The sequence below is a fragment of the Zeus faber genome, assembly GCF_960531495.2.
Source record: "Zeus faber genome assembly, chromosome: 12".
NCBI lineage: Eukaryota > Metazoa > Chordata > Actinopteri > Zeiformes > Zeidae > Zeus > Zeus faber.
In genome coordinates this window covers 6408110-6431046 of record NC_137196.1, presented here as the reverse complement: position 1 = coordinate 6431046, position 22937 = coordinate 6408110, and the positions used below count along the sequence as shown (strand labels likewise).

General features: G+C 42.6%; 1 protein-coding gene across 1 annotated transcript in view; it reads right to left on the bottom strand.

Moving 5' to 3' along the window:
- zeb1a (zinc finger E-box binding homeobox 1a) overlaps window positions 1-22937 on the bottom strand; it is a gene marked incomplete at its 3' end in the record, with an annotated part of 66506 nt that overhangs the window by 31402 nt on the left and 12167 nt on the right. The window lies entirely within an intron of this gene.

Genomic DNA, 22937 nt, shown 5'->3' with positions numbered 1-22937 from the left:
CGCACATGGTACAGTGATAAAGGAGAAGCAGTGCTGCTCCCCAGGGGGGGGTTGTGTCTCCGGATAGAGACCCTGAAGACATCTAATGAGGATGTAAGTACTGGCTGTTTGTTCACAGGTGACAGGTGCATGTACGTGTGCACACACACACACACACACACACACAACCACACACACACACACTCACACACACACACAAACAAGCGCAGGTACTAAACCACAGAGGAAGTGCTCAAACACTAACACACACAAACATCACAACAAACGTTTTGCAATATTTCAAAAAATGTACATACTAGAATTGCTCCTAAGATTGGGCGAGAATACTGTACGATAATAACACAACTTTACCAGCAAAATGCTATGATTTGTAAATATTGTGATATTGTCAAATTAACATTAAATGGGGTAAAAAAAAAATGATGGGGAAAAAGTTATATTTGGTACACTTATCAACTAATGGAAAACTTGGTCCAGAGGTACAGTGGAAATATATGCAAAACAAAAATACTGGAGATGGCTTTAAGTAATAAGTAATTTTAATACTGATATAATTGTAATACTGATATACTATTGTTATGTACTATTATTAGGCATTATTGTATAGCATTGTACATTATAGCATTTTTCATCTGCTGCTCATGTTCTTTCTCAGGTCATAGTATAATGTGTGTGTGTGTGTGTGTGTGTGTGTGTGTGTGTGTGTGTGTGTGTGTGTGTGTGTGTGTGTGTGTGTGTGTGTGTGTGTGTGTGTGTGTGTGTGTGTGTGTGTGTGTGTGTCAGAGTTTTTAGAAAAAAATGGTGCCGTCAACCTGTCCTGGAGGTTTTCAATTTTGCGGACAAATGGGAGAAATTCCAGTCGAATATTATCTGTGTTTATTGAGCTTAAAAACAATTGATAAGCTGTCAATATAGAGAATGACATCATCAAAGCATGGAGATGGATAATATTTTTTATTGAATATTCAAAATAAAACAAGTCCTGTCAAACCATTTTAAAAATAAATAAATATTACGAATTTTACTTCTTGATACAAATAATTTCCTTTTGTGAACAATAAGTAACAAGTGCAGCCTCTTTAATTAACATTTCACTAAAATACAATTTTGATCAAATCAAAAACAAAATGGATATGGCAAGTAGTTCTAAATAAATAATACAATTTGTGGTGTTGTCCGTCTTCGTCGGGACGTCCCGTCGACATATTTTTCATAATGAATATTTACCGTCTGCTTTGGGTCGGAACTTAAATATCCCAAAAAAATGCCAAACTATGGATGTATGTGTCCCAACGACGCATCATCTTTCTGTTTCTCCTCAGGGTTCTAGATGCTGCAGCTCTGTCTCCGCTCCATGTTTATCTACTGTGTTTACAAGCAACCTCTCCATGAGGGAGGGGGCGGGGCTTCGTTTTATACCGACAAACGTGATTGGTCAGAGGTGAAGCTTTCAGAGCAGCTTTAGATCGTCCAAACTGATTGGCTTCCTGTTGAAACTTGCCGAGGTCGGAAATGAACAGATCTGTGGGCTTTTTTTTTAATGAAATGATCTACCCATCACTAATTCAAATTGTACTTCATTTTCACTGGACATTATGACCGGAGAGATTTAAATATGTCGGACTTTTTCCCGGTCAAAAGCCGGAAATTACTGGACAACAGAAACGCTTGTGTGTGTGTGTGTGTGTGTGTGTGTGTGTGTGTGTGTGTGTGTGTGTGTGTGTCTACTGTCATCAAATCCAAGTCAGGGTTTCGGGGTTTGGGGCTCATTCACTTGACGCTGTAGCAGCTGTCTGGTGAGAAGTTACTGTTGTGACAGACAGGGAGCAGCACTGAGCGGCTGGAGGCCGCAGGAGAAATGCCAAGAAAATGACGGCCCTTTACCCAAGGCATGTGTTGGGGAGCTGCCGCCGTCCCCCTAGATTAACCCACACCAACACACACCAATACCATTGTCCACCCATAACATGTTTGAGTCTTAAACTTTATCAGCTCATAGTGTGCACGGATCCAATCAATTATCAAAATTTGCTCCATTAGCACACGTTTAGATGCTTCATTGTGTCTAAAAGACTGGAAATTAAGTTGCTTTTCTTTTCTAAGTATTGGCACACTTTTAGCCCAGTGTCTGAGCAATCTTGTAAAGCATGGGGATCTGTTTATCCGTATCATCAGTGTTGCGATTGAAAAGAATTGGCCAAGAAGGTGTTGTTTTCCCTCACACCAGAACTCATGATGGAATGGTACCCAAGCAGAGGTCCGGTGACCTCAAGTGGTCCCCTTGAGGTCCCAAGCTTAAAGGCATTCAACGCCAGTATTTTTTACTTCACATGTTGTTTCACCGCACTTTCCACCGCCTCAATACATCCATTCCACAAACAAATGATTTAAGTTACAGCCATTAAACATTCCAAGCTCTTACATGCTCTTTTATGATCACCTATGCTAGCCTGCCCACTTAGCATAAAATAAAACTTCACACTCCTTCTGCCTATTTGCGACAAAGCGTCTACTCCAGCCTTTTAACTTCCACTGAACAAGTCAGAGCTTTAAAAAAATCCACCACATCAAAACTTTTGTTTGAGTGGTCTCTAGGTTGACTTTTGCTCTCCATTATTTAAAATGCCACCAGCTACAGTAGATAGTAATGTTGATGAAAATCGGCTTCATGTGTCACTGGTTGCCATGGTGTTGCAAAATTCTGATTTTCAATTACTAACCACGCCCCCATTTTTTGCTTGGATAAAAGATTTGTGTTGAAAGCAGGAAGTAGAAACTTGCTGTATAAGTGGCCTTTAAATGACAATTTAAATGCGATCCTTTTAACTTCCCCATTCAACCAATCGCCCCACGGTCTGCTGTGGATCATAGATTTAGAACTAAATTATAGTTGCAGTTATTTGCAGCCAAATTAACAGCCTTAAAGCGTCAGTGCCAAGTTAGTTTTTTTCTACGAAGCTGCAGTGGGGGCCTTTCAGCTCCACAGCCCACCAAACACTCTGGGGTCAAACTGAAGACCCCCACCCCGCCCCATTCAGGCCTGGCGTCTTTGTCCCAAACACAAAGACACAGAGACTGAGAGAGAGAAGGAGAGGGAGCGAGAGAGAGAGAGAGAGAGAGAGAGAGAGAGAGAGAGAGAGAGAGATGGGAGGGGAGAGCAGCATGGATAGGGGGAGTAGGGAGCGAGAGAGAGAGAGAGAGAGAGATGGGAGGGGAGAGCAGCATGGATAGGGGGAGTAGGGAGCGAGAGAGAGAGAGAGAGAGATGGGAGGGGAGAGCAGCATGGATAGGGGGAGTAGGGAGCGAGAGAGAGAGAGAGAGAGAGATGGGAGGGGAGAGCAGCATGGATAGGGGGAGTAGGGAGCGAGAGAGAGAGAGAGAGAGAGATGGGAGGGGAGAGCAGCATGGATAGGGGAGTAGGGAGTGAGAGAGAGAGAGAGAGACAGGAGGGTGACCGAAGAAGGTGGTAGGCGAACGAGGGGAAGCCAGAGAAGGGGTGAGTGGGAGGGAGAGAGAAGAGAAGAGGAGAAGAGAAGAGAAGAGAAGAGAAGAGAAGAGAAGAGAAGAGAAGAGAAGAGAAGAGAAGAGAAGAGAAGAGAAGAGAAGAGAAGAGAAGAGAAGAGAAGAGAAGTGAAGCTTTTCTTCTCACAGAGGGTAAAGGTGACGAGATAGGAGGCGATGGGAGAAAAAGCATGGCAGCTTTTCTCAAACTCACGGACGCATAACACGCACAGATGCCATTTTGTTCGGAGCCGCCACTTGCTTATAACATAACAGTATGGACAAGAATACCGACACGTTCAGCAAGAACAAATTATAAAATTTGAGTTAGATCACCGATTTTGAAGTCGCCGTGCCCCCATTATGTTCAGTAGTGGATTTATTTGATTTGTTTAAATAAATCCAGGCAGGACATTACAGTTCCTGGTACGAAAACAAACTATTTTCATGAGTATGATGCGTGTAATATGCATGTTCACTATGCAAACAAATGCATAGTGAACATGCATTGGTAGATATGTGTTTTCTTTTTTATCCTTTAAGTAAAAATCGACTGCTTCAGACCATGTAACCTCCCTAAAGGCCATTAGAAGGTTCTGTTTCAATCTGTGCAAATCAATATGAAATGCAGCCAGAGCTTTGCTTTTCACAGTTCACAAGGATCTCGTCATGGCCCGGCTATAGCTAAGTACTTCATATCTGCCAGGGAACAGGGGTACTATCCGTGGTTACTATGGAATTGCAATGTTATTTATCACAAACCTTCAGAGTGAAGCAGAACGACATAGCCCCGCGGACAAAATTCATTACCTGCCGTCCAGCACGCTGGTTTCTTTTGAGAACCCCGCATTGAACAGACTGGGAAAATCTTGGGTTTTGTTGATATCAGAAAAAACAAACAACAACAAAAAAAAACAACCTGAAGCCGCTTCTTGAGTCAGAGAGCTTAAAGACATGAAAGGCCAGCATAATGCAACTGCAGCGCGGCAGGCACAATACGACTCAATTTGACAAAGTGGAGAGCGGCAGGAACAACAATGGGGAACCCTGCGCTGGAGCACAATCAATTTAGCCTGGGCTGTCACATCCGTGCTCACTAGCTGACCAAGCCTGGCCTGGTATCTGGGTCAAAGGTCAAATTCTGCACTAAGATGGGGGGGGTGAAGGAAGCGGGAGCGTCATAGTGTCGGAAGGACATGGGAAAGAGAGATGGACAAAAAAAAGGCTGCTAATCTGCTCACAGCTGCCCATGCTTAAGTGCATACATGGTTGTGACAATCCACTGCACTACCTGGACCTTTAAGGCCCCCATATCAAAAATACACTGTACGATTCATATACCTAGTATATGTGATTGATATATGACCATACAACGTTGGTGCCTGTTTTCTCACATGACTATGGCCCCTTTCATAAAACGTGCTACCATATGTTTTATATTAAGTTAAGTACCCCACATATGTGCAATAATGTCTGTGCAATAACCCTGGTGTTATTGCACAATACATACTAATAATAAGCCTACTAATAAGTTATAAGCCTGTTAGTAATAATTATTATTATATATCATACATTTTTACCTATAGCTAAATTTACATTACATTCATTCATTTAGCAGACGCTGTGGTTCAAAGTGACTAACATGAAAGCATACATCGCCCATTGGAGCAACCTCAAATTTAAGTGCATGGTGCTCCTGTTTCTAAATTCAACCAGATACAAGTGCAAGATGATGTAAGGAATCAGAATAACATTTTGTCATTAGTATTTTTTTTGTATGTTAGTGCAATATAATAGGTATTCATGTTTGTGCATTGCATCAAAATAACAACTTATAAGCTAGTCAACATTAGTGCATTGTCAATACAACAACTTAAATATACCATAACAATAATTGATCCTGTGCATAGTATTGCATTGGTATATTTGTATATCTTAAATATGTGATTATTTCTGTTTTGTATTTTTTGTATTAAGATAGTGACTGAGAAAAGTGTTTTTTGATTTTGTTTCATTCATTTAGAAAACAGAGGAAAATAAATAAATCTAAAATAAAAGCACACCGTTTTTATTTCCTTTGTTTGGAAAAACGTTCGGTCTGATCTAAGCTGTGGATCGGGCCCTCCACTGCGGAGGGCCATGCTCAGTGTAATGGTATGGTCTGCTTTAGGGGTGTCTGAAATCGTATTACAAGATTCTTCCAAGCATGATTATGGGAAACATATTGTAATATTTACGATTACAGGTCAGAAGGATATATATATATGATTGGAAATGAAGACTTAGACCCCCTCCCCCTCCCAAAAGATAAAAATAACAGGTGAGGGGGGGACCTGTTATTTTTACCTTTTTTGGAGGGGGTCCAAGTCTTAATTAGGGGGCCTCAGACCACCCCATTTCCCTCATAATTCAAACCATGGTATAAATACTATATGTGGTGCTAAGCGAGCAGATAGGAAACATGTATTATCTGTATGTGGTACTAAACAAGAATACAGTTTACAAAACATATAGTATAAATATGTGGTACTAAAATAGGATATCATATCATATCATATCATATCACAAAATGCATTATATTGGAACCATATAGTATGAGTATATGGTACTGCACTAAGCCCAGATGACAGTTTAAATCAGTTAATCGATTAATTCTGCTGTGGTAGGGAGTTTAGCTTCCATTGGCTTATTTCACTTTTATACAGACATAACGGCTTTGGGAGGACGGTAGAAAGCAAGTAAGAATAAAAGAAAGAAAGGAAGTCTGACACTAAACTTGAATGCTTCCCCTCTTTTCTATCTATAAGCCAGCTTTGTGTGTGTGTGTGTGTGTGTGTGTGTGTGTGTGTGTGTGTGTGTGTTGACTGAGTGCAGCTGTGCTGTGTGGGCACAGTGCCAAGCCCCTAACAGACAATTACCCCTACTGTGCGTTGGAGAGAGTAAACGAGTACATCACCGGAACTGTCTGTCTGTCTGTCTGTCTGTCTATCTGAACTAACTCTCTCCCAATATGTCTGACAGTCTGTCCCTCTTTCTGCTTCTGTCTCTCTCCTGCCATAAGATGTGATCACACTTGACCTGTAGATCGGTCTGAGAGAGGGAGAGAGGGAGAGAAAGAGAGAGGGAGAGAGAGAGAGAGAGAGAGAGGGAGAGAGAAAGAGAGAGGGGGGGCTATTTAAAGGTGAACATGTACGTTGTGCCCAATATGCACCATGACCGAGGAGGTGTGACACTTTCGGCGACTCGATTTAGACAGAAGAAGTGTGACGCTGCCTTCAACCAGGTACATCTACCATCTGTTGCATGAGTTCATTGTCACTTTGGGGCGGAGTTTCTAGCAATAGATACGATAGATATGAAACATTAGACTGTTAGGGTTCGGGCCAGACAGAAACAGAAAATGCAGATTTACTGCAGGTCCACTCAGGAACACAACGTGCCTTTATGAAAAAATCCACAGGGTGAATAATGAAAACGTGAGTGCCATGTGGCTGTCACTTTGGGGGAGAGCAAGATGATGTCACCCAGGAAGAGAGGAGATCGAGAGAGAGAGAGAGAGCGAGAGAGAGCATGGGGGATTGCCCCTCCCATTGTAGCCAGTGCTGTAAGCGAGAGGCCAGGGACAACAGGGACGACCGAGGAAGACCACTGACCAAGTGTGTGTCTATGAGTGTGTGTTCTAGTAATATGTATTTAATATAAAAATGAGAACGTACATTTTATCAATGGATGTCATGCACAACTATTCAACCATCTCTAATACAGAAGTTGGTCTGTTCTTAGTCTGCCAGTTTGCGTGTGTGTGTGTGTGTGTGTGTGTGTGTGTGTGTGTGTGTGTGTGTGTGTGTGTGTGTGTGTGTGTGTGTGTGTGGTTGCTCAGCAGTGAGTCACGCTGCCCCGTGTAGGACAACCGGGGCATTACGTAACTTGGAGACGCTCTCGGCTCTGATCTCAGCTAGATGTCTGGAAATCTGCTGGTGCTTCGCTGGGCTCGACCCTTGTGTTGAATCACACATTGTTACCGTTAACTCTCCAAATAAAAATCTAAAAAGATCATAATGACAGCGTATGGAGGTGGCTCTAGTGTGTAGTATGTGTAGAATTAACTACATTTCCATCCGTTGGTTTGAGGCTTATTGAAATGTCTGCCCCAATTTTATGTTCTGTTGGCTCTTTTTGACAACCCGGCCGTATGTTCTTCTACTATTATGAGCTGATACGTCAATAGCAGCATAAAATGAATGTGTCTATATGCATCTAGTGTGTGTGTGTGTGTATGTGAGTTTGTGCATATGTGTCATACTGCCCTACCACGAGCTGTGGCTTGTAAGATAAGCAATTCATCAACACCTCTACAACTATTTGTTTCCGTTGCGAGCAAAACTCTCGGTTTCTGTTCCGAAAATGGGCTTGGGCCTGTAACACGCCAATATTTCCCCCAACAGACAGCATGGTCCCTGGGCAGAGAGAAGGGAAACTATTTCTCATGAAATGCTGCCTTGAGCCCGGCGCCCTCTCGTAGGGCAGAGAGAGGGATTATTGCAACGATAATCACAGGGAATTTTTAAGTATATGAATACATGTGTCAATGTCTGCTTTAGAATTTCAAATCCTGTTAAACCGTCGTCTGTTTTAACTACACGGTAATTCAAAGCTCAGGGAAATTTGTCTCTGGAGTGTGGTCATTTTCATGTTACCAAAGGTTTTGATTCTATTGACGACTGCTTGTGTTCCAGTTAAAATGGGCACAAAACGGCCCCAAATTCAACTGGTAAACGACTTCATTTTTTAACAACCGTATCTCTTATCTGAATTGGGTTTGTTGGAGTTCAATCAGTGTGTGTGTGTGTGTGTGTGTGTGTGTGTGTGTGTGTTTTAGAAACAACAGTCCGACCAGACCAGTGTTCCACTAGGTGACATCTACCTGCCAGAGTGACTTACCGCTGTCTTGCCTGACAAGATGGCGCATCATAGTGGTCTCACACACTATTTCTGAGGTATGCGTTTGTGTGTGTGCCATGCAGACCTTCAGAGTGCAGCTTTGGCAGGGTTTAATCCTGTCTGACAATTCTTACACAGACACACGCGCACTCACACGTGCACACGTGCACACGCACACACACAAAAACACACACACACACACACACACACACACACACACACACACACACACACACACACACACACACACACACACACACACACACACACACACACACACACACACACACACATTAACAAATGCCTGGTGGAAATAACATGAGAGTCACCTGAAGAGTGTAATCCCAGGCGGACTAACACTTACAGGAAGTGACATACGGGGGAAATCTGGGTAATGAGGTGGTGGCCAGTCACTTCCTGTTTAACTCAGAATCCACCCATCCCACCGAGAAAGAAACACAAAGACAGACAGAGAGAGAGAGAGAGAGAGAGCGAGAGAAAGACAAATGTGACCCAAAGTATTAGAATTTGGCCTTTCCAAGCCTAAATAAAACCATTACATGGCACAACATGGTGAGACTCATTGGATTTTCAAGTGTCTACGTACTGGGGGGAAATAATACCATCAAACAGGAAATGACAGGGTTTGCTTATGACACCGATCAGGAATAGAGTTATGGCAGTGGACACTGGTTCTGCTGCTGCAGCTTCGACCAAAGAGCTCTGATGGAGGAAGTGTGACTACCACTGGACCGTTCAGTTTGGAGCCCTAATGGAGCGGTTCCATTAGCCCTTCTTACCTGCAGGGTGCTTCTGGCTAAATGGGAAAGAGAGGGCTATCAATAACAGTACCAGCCCCCACAGCGGAAAGGCCCGGCACTCTGGAAAGTACAGGAGCACTCACTTCAAAACCACAGTCACAGTGTATATGAGTGAGTATGTGTGTTGGTATGATGTTAGCGATAAGCCCTACAGGCAGTAGAATTCACTACCTGCACCATCACACACACTGACAGTAACGCCACACTACGTTGGCTAGTATTCACAAACACACACACACACACACACACACACACACACACACACACACACACACACACACACACACACACACACACACACACACACACACACACACACACACACACACACAAACTAATATATACACAAACTACAGCTATACAACACACATGCATACTGAACCTTTGCCCTTGGTCATACAGTCCAACCTTTAACAACATGACAAGACAACATTTAAGATACTGTATATCAGAATATCTTGCTTCATATCCCAAAATGGACACATCTCCCTGCCTGACCACAACACCCGACCACAGTCAATACACCCCGATTTGACTTTTTCCACAATAACAACTTATCACACTAGCTCTGCATGCGCCGGGGCGAAGTGGCCAAAAAATTGGGTGTAATCAAAGTAGAAATGACCACAGAGTGTGTGTGACCAGAGCAGGTGTTGTTATAGAGTTATATCAGTTTTATTGGCCAATCACCACACCTTTGTGTTTGTATTGTAATTGTAAATAAAACAACCAATGACGCTTTCAGGTACATGGGGGCACTTGAATGTCCTTAATTTGTTGTGCTTGTAGTATTTTAAGTGTAGAAAGATGTTCCTCAATAAAACAGTGTTCTGGGTCGCAACAGACAGGGTTGCCAAATCAAATTGCAAAATTTCTTCCATAGTCTTTTAAAATTACATTTCTATCCACGGCAAACCATTTTCATATCACACTTCTTTTGTGTTCTTATGTCCACTGGTTATAAATAGTTCATGTCTTCATTGACGCAAAAAAAATGCTGTGCTTGGGATTTATAGATAAGGCCTAGTTATAATTGGGTCAATTTTAAAACTTAGATAGATATGGACGACTTTCACTCTCACTCAAACAAAGACAAACACATACACACATACTAGGACTCAGTGATACAACCAACATATCATACTATGATATCTATTTCACCATATACCAGTAGATGATAGTAGATATATAATCGAAATTTTTAACTTTCAAAAACAAGAAACAACAAAACAAAATTTGTTAAAACCTGGTCCATCCTGAAATATGATTAATAATAAAATTAAGCATATTTTACCAGTGAAATAAATATGCATAACAAATACAAATATTAACAAATGGGTAAATATCAATGAAAAACAAGCATAAGCAGCCCATCTGGACGCATCAGACTTAATCATATAGCACTTCCTGTATACAGTAGCATGGGCAGACTGGTCCAAACAGGAAGAGAGCTGGTGAAGCCATGGTGGATCAATAGATAATACCTGCTTCATCAGTGACAAAGCATTCTCAACTAAGGTACATTCATGCACACACTGAATTCCTACTCTGCATTCAACCAAAATTTACACCCAAGTACACATTTTGACGTAAAACAAATCGTCAACACTTCCAAAATTACATTACTGCAAACTATTGTTCCACTAGTCAACAAACACTCATACACACTTCAACACACATGTTGTATAGACCAAAAGAATGGCCCCCAGAGCCAACCCCCCTTCACTACAGAGTCCCTGCAGTGAGCCACGCGGCCCCGGCCAGATAAAACTAACACACATACACAGATAAGCTAACCTAAGCTAGTCGGCCCCAGCGGGGCCAGGAAAGTTCCGGTGCAGGCAAAGGAAGAAGGTAGGGGAGGGCCATGGCAGAGAATCGATGCCAGAGCTCAGATTTCTATACAGGACCCTGACCTTTCATGGAGGGGGGACTTACTCAATTTAACTAAGAAGCCTGGCTGTTAATCCAGGCCTGTGAGAAAAATAAATGTATGCAAGTGTAGTGTGTGTGTGTGTGTGTGTGTGTGTGTGTGTGTGTGTGTGTGTGTGTGTGTGTGTGTGCGTGTGCGTGTGTTTGAGCGCCTTACGGGTGTGCCAGGAAAACCTGCCATTGTAGCATTTTCCTTTTTTTACAATGTTGTCTTTTTTTCCCATTTCTTGATACAGCCGCTCCATTTCGACAGTCACACATTGACTGAGTGTGTGACTGAAGAGTGATTGAATGTGTGTGCAGTCGTGCCATGACTGAGGCTGTGGTCTGTATAACCTGCACATCATTTGCATGTGACTGCATGATTTCATTAGGAGCACAAATTGATTGCTGCAAGCGCAGTCCTGGCAGGATCCCAAAGTGGAGGAATCTTACAAGCAGCTGATAAAACTCACTCACTGCATCCTGGTGCCTTTGGCATTCGATAGCAAAGTCTGATAGCAAAGTATCTATTCATTATGTCTTCAGTGTCAGTGTCAGGAAAATACGACATATAATAGTTGCATGCGCATGAATGTGATCTTCTGATCAATCTGCCGAATTTATGTATGCTTTGGTACGGTCAACTTTGTGATAATTCCAAATCAGTACGAGTCGTTACTAGTATTGAATTACTTTACTTCCAGTCGATTAGTCGACTAGCCATGATGTCATCACCAACCCCCCAACATTAAGATGGAATGTTGTCAAACCGTACGGTAAGCGCCCTACGGTTCAATACGCACACGTGTACCCAGTAACATTCCGTACGGTAAGCGCCCTACGGTTCAATACGCACACATGTACCCAGCAGGGATTACGATAATAATACGATCGGCAACACCTCCCCTTATTTTTCCGCGTTGCGGTAGCAGACGGGCAAATGTTGTTAATAATCCATCCAATGAGTTATTGTCACGTTCCCCCATGTTTTTTTACACTCGCTTCTGTTTTTTGCCCACTTTGCCTCTTAGTTTAATACTTTACTCCGCATCACGCGAGTACAACACACTAACACACTGATATAGGTGGGACGTGTCAAAAATAACTTTTGGCAAATTTCTCATCACCGCCAAGGTTTCCAAAGTGTTAGTGAATTTGCATTGATGTGAGAAAATGACTACCTCAGAAGATACATCATCCAAAGCTACTCAATTTTACCAAGGAAAGAGATAAGACCTTGTTCGGGTCTTTGTGCTGGTCACGTTTGGTTTGAGTCAATTGAGTAGTACTTCCTTTAAACGCAAAGGTACCAGCCTTGATGAGACATGATTGAAGTGCCTTTTCCAGAACTTTCCATCAACTTTCAATTCACACCGTACTTTTACAGATATTCATTCAAATTTCAAGCACATTTCTCATGCCACCATCGCCACCAGGACTCAGAAGTCGCAACCCTACATGCACTGAGCTCTCCACTTCAACCCTTCTAACACAGAGACTCTACTAATGTCCCCTATTCTGATTAAAGGCTATTTATGACAAGTTCACTTTTTGTAAGTCCCTTCAGACAAAAGTCTTCTCAATGATGTGACAAAACAAGTTTCAAGCCTGTGAGTAGCACAACTGGGCAGAGCAAGGCCCCAAGGCAGCCATGGTGGAGAAGCTATGGTATAAAACACTGTGCAGTCACAGGTCTCTGAGACTGTTTGTTTGGATGGAGACTAGACGTTGTGGCTTGCTGACTCACTACACTGTCACAGGGCTGAGTCTCTGGATATTCCTGGACTTTCACTGGCTACAACACACACATACACACAGCTATAACAAACCAACACAGGTACGTCCTAATAGTCCAACTATAGACGGCAATGTTTAGACTAAACAGCGTCAGCATATTGTCGAGGCTGAGGTGAACCTTCTCTCTTTTAAAATAAAAGCTTCTCTCAGCCGGCGTCCTCGAACCAAAGTTCCAGGCTTTTGGCTAATAAGGCTGGAGGGCAGGCAAAACCTGGTTTGTGGCCAACAAATGTGGCAGGTCACAGCTTTTTCTTGACAGGAGAAAGACAGGAAACACAAGAGTGGCCGGGACACTGTAACAGGAATATACAGAAGCACATAGCTCGATTGAGATGAAGCCCTAAGTCAGGTTTAGGTAAGAAGGCTTAGTCATCGCCTTGAAAAGATGTCGATAGGCCTAAATGTCCTTGAAAAGTGACGATTTTGTAGATATCCATGCATCGACGGGCATAACATCCATAATTTACAGGTATTTTCAATGACTTTATATCATTGTGATCGACAATTTGAGTCAAGAACACAAAGTAGGGAGAGGTGGCACAAAGACAAATAGAAAACAAAATAGAGAAGAGAAGAGAGGAGAAAAACAACGACTACTATTGGTGTAACGTAACGTAGTTGATCCGTGATCCGTATGGGTGGCCCCTCGCGGTTCGGCTCGCATGTGAACCACGGATCAATTGCAAAATGTAACCGTCATAGTGAAATACAGTTTTACTGCCGCTTACTTTTTAAAGAAATAATTCCCGTCATCTCGATGCAGAGTTGCGGTGAAAAGAAGACAGACAAGACAGATGCGTTCTGTGTTTTACTCTGAAGCGCTAGTATTGATTTACGGTACGTCGTGCTATGTTGTGGCTACTATACGACAAATCGTGAAGCAAATGTAGCCGCTATGTGTCAGTTTGGCCGCCATATTGGAGCGGTCAAGAGCTGCTAGTAAACACATACAATGTGTATTGAGAGATGCAGACTTTTTCTACAAAATCGACTCTAACTCACTTCATTCTGAACTGATTTTCGTGAAATTTAGTTTGTTATAAATGTGAGAAATTAAACGTGATACTGGTTACGTATTGGAATTAAATTCTCAACTTAAATGCTTAAGAATTAAAGACTTAAAAGAGTTACTGGGGGTTGAGCTAATCATATTTTTTCATTCACTACCATGTTTAAAGGAACAACATATCATGCGTGCCTCATATTACATTGTAATTTAACAAATGATTATTGAATATTTTATGATTTTATTTAAACATGATCCGATCCTTGACTCAAAACCATGACACGATCCCAACCGTTTAGTTTTGTGATCCGTTGTACCCCTAACAACAACTCTACTAATGCTCGCGAACGTTTAGCTGTGACTGTTGTATACAGCAGTGGTTTGATACTTCAAAGCATCTTTTAAATGATGTGATGTAATGATACAAAGCTAATTTACAATATAATTACTTGAGCATAAAGTGGTCTTCACTTGATGCTCACCAGGCTTAGCCAGACTCAGAATAAAACCAGAATAAAACAAAACTTTTTTTCTTAATTACTCTTCTACTCTAATGTAGATTACATCTAGTATTCAATGGGTACATTCACTATTGGAGTTTAAGCTCTCGTGGTGCGTTCCATTTACTTCGGAAGTCGGAGCTGCGAATAACACCTGAGTTGACCGAGTTCCAGTACAACAAGTCAGAAAACCAAGACGGACGCCGTCTCTGCTTTGCTTGCTCTCTTGGAATACAGACAACTACAGAACAAATACGGGACCGGGGAATGGAGTGCTCCTCTGGGGGTCCACGAACATGTACTGTTCATTTTCACGTCCGAATAGATTTAATAAAAAAAAAAAAAAATACCGTTAATATCACAGCCGTTACTACAGCTTTCACTAATTTAGAATCTTGAATCTTGAATCTTGTTTATGCACGGAGCAGCCGTCTTGGATTTCGAGGTCGGGGTTGACGAGGTTCTTCAGACTTTCCGAGTCGGAAATCCGAGGGGACGTTCCAGTTGAAATTTCCAACTTCCTGGTTCAAATGGAACGTGCCATTAGACTGTTATTAGAGCGCCAATGATGGGCCACACTCAATAAGACCTACTCTCAGTTAAGAACCCCAATGATTGTGTGCTTCCAGTCATTTGCCGATGTTCGATGAGTGGGCTTGGCTTTACTTTCTATAATATTTCAAGAATTCATTATACTTTTGGTTTGTTTCAGTTCAATTTCCTTTTCGTTTTATTTATCCTGCTTATTTTTCGGTTAGCTTTTGCATCTGTTTTTTTTATTTAATGAGCATAAAGATGAGTCCCTTGCACGCAATATTTTTATAAAAAATAATACATTTCTGCTGAAACACTGCATATCAGATTCGAACAATTACAAGGCTTGGAGTTATATCAATGAGTCAATATTCTACTGTGCTTGAAGGTTTTTCTTTTTACAATTCAATAGTTAAATAAAGACATGTTATTCAATTAAATCAAATTCAACGAATGCATCAATATTCATCTCACTTCATCATAACACGTAGGCCTGGCCTCCAGGAAAGAGCAGTTTATATGTTGACTGTATCTAACGTTGTGTTGGTCATACTATAGAATGATTTACTGTCTGTGTTTAGTCAATAATACAAAAGATAAAGAACTTGAAAAAAAATCGCAATCGCAATATTGGTCTAAAAAAATCGCAATTTGATTATCTTCCCAAATCATTCAGCCCTACTTTTTAGTCCTCATTTTAAAAATAAACAAACAAACAAACTAACAAAAACAAACAAACAAGGAAACAAACGACATACCTCTCTTACATAAGGTTAAAACAGCCAGTGGACTCTATGGAACAAAAAGGGACGGTTTAATTGAGACTTCTGATGCTCGTAGCAATGCATCTACTCTATGAACACTGACAGCGGAGAATTATTAAAACAACAACTTTTTGCATGATTTATTCACATTTAAGTTCGTTTTGGATTACCTCATTTGAGTTCCAGTTTAGAGATCAGAGAAAGTTCAGAGAAAAAGATTTGAGTTTAGTTGTTGTTATAATTAACAAACTTTTTGTTTTTTTCATTTTAGTTTCAGTTATTGTTAACAGTAGTAACCACGTCTGCAGATGGCAGCCGTTTGGTGTGGTACCAGTCGCAGAGAGTGCAGCCTAGCGAGGAGACACGGCGTGCTAATCAGTGCTAAAGAGGTCGTAAAGGTTAGCGGCGGCCCAGCAGTGACCACTGACCAGGAACCAGGAGCAGCAAAGCACGGAGGGGCCACAGAGAAAGTTGACACATGAGCTGTGGAAACAAGGAACAAGAGCAGGAGAGGTTGGAGCAGCTAGCTTAGCTAAGGCCATTATGCAACATTGTTTTAGGTTAGCTGCTCTGTTCAAGTTTAAGCTTTGGCTGTGTTAAAGGAAAGCTAGGCAGCCCACACAAAGGTATTATATCATGCTGTGGCAGTTTTGCCAACCACACACCACCCAAGTGGCGTTGTCAGGGACCTCCGGCACAGAGACACAGACGACAGGGTGTAGAAACACCAGTTTATTGGAGAAAGTGGACCAGTTGGAATAAGCCCAGGAGCAGATGGAGATGTGTGGTGACAGGGGCTCCTCTCCTGAGTATGTGTGGGGATGGGATCTACCTGTTGCTCGTTAGACCAACCAACAGGTGCGCAGCCACTCTGATCCGGGGCCCTAATTACCTAGACCCAGGTCAGGTGTGGCTGCTCAAACCACACCATCCCCACACCACATATGCTAACTAAGTGTCACTTTGTACATACACTGGTCGGGGATGGTGCACCTACCGCATGGCTTCCATGTCATGTAAACGCCGGGAATGGGGGTTGCCGTGACAACCCCAGGTCAGCTTCCGAGAGTGACTGAAGCTGCTTGTTTCGCTGCACCTGCCACACCTGACCTCATTTCATGACCGATCCGCCGCCCATTATCCCTCGGTGCTGGAATCATCTCAGCTACCTAGGCTGTTATGTCTGCACTGGGTCATGACTTCTGTCAAATATTAACTATGTGCAAGGAAGAAGAAGATGAAGAAGAGGAAGAGGAGGCTGAGAGCCTTCTGACTTTAAACCAATGGTTCGCAGCTAATGCATACGTCACATATTATGTTTATGATGCTGTTTCTATGGCTGGGTATCAAACTGATACTTTTATGGTATTGGTACTATCGAGTATCTGGTGTTGGTGGTGATTTCAAATTTCCATACCATACTTAAGAGTGAATAGGTCATGTCAGATGTCTTTCTTTTTGTTGGAAGCTAGACAGAATAAGTTTGTATCAAATCATTATTTGACCTTTTACTGACGGTGTTGTATGAAAAATGGTACACCTGTGGATACACTTTTATACCGAGCCCTGATTATATGTGGTCCACGAACAGTCCATTCACGTGGAATGTCCTCACTTTCCTCACTGCATTGTGAGGTCCTGTCCTGCTGCGTCACGTGTCTGCTACAAAATTAGCCGTCCACATCAAGACTGATTGGTGTAAATTCACTTTGTGCCGCTCATTAAGTGATTCTGCAATCTTCTAAAATTGCTTGTTTCTATCTTGGAGATTTCACGCAAAGCGTCTTTCATACCGCTAATTGAGCTACATTGAGCGACATTGAACGATTCACGGGACTGAATGTCAATGTGAATGTTGAGGCCTAAAAATGTACACACACACACACATATAGCTGTTGTGGACGTGTGTGTGTGTGTGTGTGTGTGTGTGTGTCATAGTGCACATCTGGCGCACACTATCCCCCCTAATGGTCTCATTATCCACACTCCCAGACTCTAGTGAGAACTGCCGACGTGACTTTACACACTGCGAACACCCACAGAACCCTCTCTGACAGAAAATAAACAAACAAACAAACAAACAACAGGCAGACATGCAGCGCAGTGCCATCCTAACTAAGTGGCTGAGCTACTGCAGTTTAGGGTCTTCGTGTTTCCCGATGTTCAACTGAAATGACTAAGTGGTGAAGGAGAATGGAAGGGAAAATGCGTAGTTCGTGGGGAAATGTAGGGCTTGGCAATCGTGTTTAAAATACGCTGGCGTTGCTTATACACAATACAATGGAAATTGGGGAAATATTTTCGCAAAGATGCCATGTTGGAGTCTAATTGTCTATTTGAGAATCCAAATATCTTTCAACCCACCTTATTTTCTTCAACCTGGTTCACTACTAGTCGAATAGCAGCACAATTCCCTTTAAACTCACTTAGAACATTCAACTCCAGAACGCTGCTTGTTGAAGAAAAGAAAAATACTGATAAAAATGAAATGAAGGGAATTTGGCATTTGTTGGGTGTATGGACGCCATGCTATTGTGGGGCTCTCCTTGTGCCCTTGAGCTGTACCTGCGGCCCTGTTGTCGTCTGTGTGTGTGTGCAAGGTGGTAGACGTAACCATGAAAAAGGGACCTTGGGATAAAAATAAAGACAAAGAATAAAAAAAAACTCAAGTAAACTCCAGGCAAGTGAAATGTATTTCACAAATGCTTTTACCACAAAAAGGTACAAACATTCTACAGTCGGCCCAGCTTTTTCCGAGTCCATCGGTATTTACGAGACCCGTTTAAAGAAGTTTTAAGTATTTGCAACATGACTACGTTGTGGAAAATGCCCGAGATAAAAATAAATCTTAAATAAAGGCATTAAACATAAATAACAATATCAATTATTAAAAAGGGAGATGTGACGCATCAAGGGTTACAAGAGCTGTTTGAAGGCCTGAGGGAAATTGGTGGACCGCTTTGAGGCATGGTGTGAAAACAACCACCTCCTCTCGAATGCGACCAGGATGAAGGAGACGGTTGTGGATTTCAGGAGGACCAGGACTAAGCCGAACACTATTTCCATCCTGGGAGAAGAGGTGGACGTAGTGGAGGCTTACAGGTACCTGGGCGTTTACCTGGACAGCAGACTGGACTGTAAATGCAACACTGAGGCTGTCCACAGGAAGGGACAGAGCAGACTCTACTCCTTGAGGAAGCTCAGGTCCTTCAATGTGTGCAGCAAGATGTTACGTATCTTCTACCAGTCTGTTGTGTCTAATGCAATTTTATTTGCAGTCAGCATCAGAACCAGCGCCTCCAAGAAACTAAACAAACTGATAAAGAAGGCTGGCTTTGTGATGGGGGCTGCTCCGGAGCCCCTAGAGCTGGTCGTGGAGAGAAGGATGTTGCATAAGCTGCTCAGCATAATGGACAACACTGCACACCCCCTACACAACCTACTGGTCAGACCACAGAGCGTCTTCAGCCAGAGGCTCCTTCAGCTCCGCTGCAACAAGGACCGTTACAGGAGGTCCTTCCTGCCCACCGCAATAGACACCTACAATGACTCCCCTCTGTGCCAGGAGAGGAAACTCAGAATGGCAATGCACAAGGCACATTTTTACTTCACATTTTACTTCCACTTTTAAGCTTTACCTTTTATTAAGTTAAATTCAATTTTATTTATTTTTATACAGTACAGAAGTTCTTTTATATGTATATACACATATGCATATGTGTATCTGTATAAATGTATATGTGTGTATGTGTGTGTGTGTGGGTGTGTGTATATATATACAGTGTATGTATATATATATATGTGTGTGTGTGTGTGTGTGTGTGTGTGTGTGTATATATATAGTAATTGATTCAAAAACAACATGTTTTTGTCATGTATGTGATTGCTGCTGCAACACTGGAATTTCCCTTTGGGGATTAATAAAATATATTTATCTTATCTTATCTTATCTTGTCTTAAATAGCCCAAAATGGAAATGGAAAGAGCGATTCTCCCGAAATCGCTCCCTTTCCTTTCCACCTCTACGCCGACATGCGGCCTGCCGTGCCCTCCGAGGGCCTTGCGAAGATAATGCCTTTTTTTAACTCAAAATAGCAAAACAAATCCAAAAAACAAAAGGCCTGAAGTCACGGCTCAAATGGAAGCACAGGCTCACTTATTTCGCAAGTCTTTCCATTCCCTGCCTGCAGAAATCTGCTCTTCTTGATGTTTCAACAGGAACAAACGCTTCCGGTATATCAGGAATAATCTGATGCCCCTGAAATACGCCTCGCCAGGTGTTCCAGCGCTGGCCATGTCACCGTCAAACACACGCACACACACACACTCACACACAAACGGTTCCTTAACACTAATGTCCTCTTCCTACATGCTCAGTATTCACATCACACTCACACCCTAGTCAAAAAACTCCACAGGAAACAGGCCAGCAGATCGTAGACTCTCAGCAGTTGAGGAAAGAGCCGGTAAACATTTGAAGCGCTGAGCATTGTGCAATCCGGGGGCTGCAAAATACAACATGTATATTGCATCTTTGTGAGTGAGGATCACAAAGAATCTGGGCAGTGTAGAGTGCTTCAGGAGTGCGAACTAGACTCAAGTGGCGAGTGTGTATCGCCACTGCTAGGTAATATTACATTATGCCAGGCTAGGTGTACTTGCCGAGAGCGTTAGGGCCGAATGCCATACACCGGAGGGCCACAACTGACACTAAACGTGGGGGCCTGAGGGCGAGGGCGTGAGCAAGCACCACAATTCAAACAAGATCCCAAACGGTAGATTTTGCCTCCGTGTCGGCAACAGGTTAGCAGCAACAAGCAACATGCCATAACAGACATAGGAAATGTAACCTACAGACAATACACCTATGCATTGTGGATGTAACATGTAAGTTAAGCTGCCGAGAGAGCCAAGTTGTAAATAAAATAGTCAATGAATGAAATGTCCAACATTATCCCCTGGGAAATGTACTATTACCCCAGTTAACAATATGACATTCCTCTGATTAAGCTACAGTTGCCACTGGCCAGCCTAATCTGACAGCACCCACATTAAAAATCAAACTGAACCCTTGCCTTAATAATGGTAACGCGCTTCAGTCTATACAGTATGTCAGAGAGCTGGGCCTAGCTGTGGCGCAGGGGGCCATGCCGTGTGCATTTATTTTTTGGCATGCCATCCATTCCAGTGGAGTTTTGTCCCTGGCTGGGGCCGAAAGCGGTCTGGTGCCTGCTGGAAGCAGAGGCGGCTGGCTTGTCCCGGCTCTGAAAATGACTATCGGTGGGGACGGGAGCCACGCCGGGGAGACCCACCTCGCCTAGGCACCAGCAAGCTGGTTGGGCACATTTTGGCTTGGAGCTGAACCACTTGGGTGAGTGGGGGCGGGGGGTTTGCTCTCCATATGCTAGCGACCGTTAGATTAAACGCCGGACTCAACATTGCTTGGTTCGAGGCTTTGTTTGAAGAGCACTAGCTTGTGAGAAAAACTAAAATAAGCGATGAATAAATGACAGAAAATTGTGTCAAACCCCCCCCACCACCCCTGTAAAACAATGCGCTGTTGAGAGAATAATGAGATGCTAGCCTAGTTTTCCTGTACAGGTGCGATTAGGGAAAACATCAAAAAGCAATTCAAGTCATAATTTTTTTTTAAATTATGATTCTATGCAGGCAGTGCAGACAATAAACATAATCCTAAGCCTGCCTAGCGTGCAAAGCTCACTCCCAAGATGTATGGGTGCTCTGGCAGTGTGTTGCGGTGTGTATGTTGTGGTGCGGCATGTCTTTCTGTATCTACTGCAGTGTATGTGTGTCGGACCGACTGAGGGCCTTTGTAACACCGTTCAAATGAAAATGTCAGTGGGTCTGGATGAAATATCAAGACAGCTGACGGACAGGTCGTTGAACTGTACCAAAAAGAGACACAAGCATTTCAAGCCTTTCAAGTACTTTTTGGACACTGACCAGACAGACCTACGGTAAATGTGGGCATGAGAGAAAAGCGCAACTGTGCCAACATTCTGATCCGTTTGGAGAGATCTGAATACGTACGAAAAAAGATGCGGACAAGGAAAAGCTTTCTTAACAGGTCCAGCCCATTTTTGAAACTGTGAACCTGATGGCGACAAATTTTCCACAGTGAGAATGACTGGCTTCATTAAGCTCTTTAGCTGGACCAGAGAAAGCACCTGTGTCTGGTAAGATGCGTTTAATGTGTTTCAAGTTGCTGCAATGCTGTGATTTTTGTGAACACCAACAAAGTTGACTATCCTTCAATATTTGTGTTATCTGATTTTCTTTTAAACGAAGCGCTGGATAAAACATGCAGGGTCTTCGAAAGCAGTAACCTCAACATTATTGTAGCAGAAAATCGTTACACCAGATAACAGGGGAACTCAGTTATCTTACTCCGTTTTAACAAAATGGTATCTGCACATCCCTCATTTGTGTTTGTGTGAGTGTTCCAAATCACAGGTATGTGCCTGCTTAGTGACAAGCATCACAGTGAAAGGAAGGACCTTGTTCCGCTTTAGAAATCAAGAAAATAGATGCAGATACTGTCCAGGCAAGTAAAACGCATCAATTCATCAAGTGCTCTTTTACCCAGACAAAAAACAGGGAAGTGTAACCTTTCTACAGTCAGGCCTGCTCTTTCTGAGCCAACCGGTAGTTATGTGACGTTCTCTAAGTGTTTGGAGACCCAACAAACCTGCTCACACACACACACACACACACACACACACACACGGACGCACAGATGTGCACGCACACACACACACACACACACACACACGCTCACATGCATGCAGGGTGGTGGTGTTATTTCATGGATTTGTGTACTGTTGCTCTGCAAAGCGCAAAAAAAGGTGACAAATGTAGTTTTCTTTAAAATTGTCAATAGTAGGAAAGGAGGGAGAGAAAGTTGGGTGTAGGCACACTTGCCAACCTTGAGATGTCAGAAATATGGCGATTTTTTTCAAACCCAAAAGCGGGTGGGGCCAGAAAAATATCTATTTATATCGCTCCATTTAGGCTATTGATGAAAATCGGACCAAAAAGACAACAGCGAATGCATTTCCCAGTTAACCCACACGGGGTTTTAAATTAAACCGGGAAAAAGTTCCCGTAAAAATATCTACAAAGGTTTACCTCAAGTCGA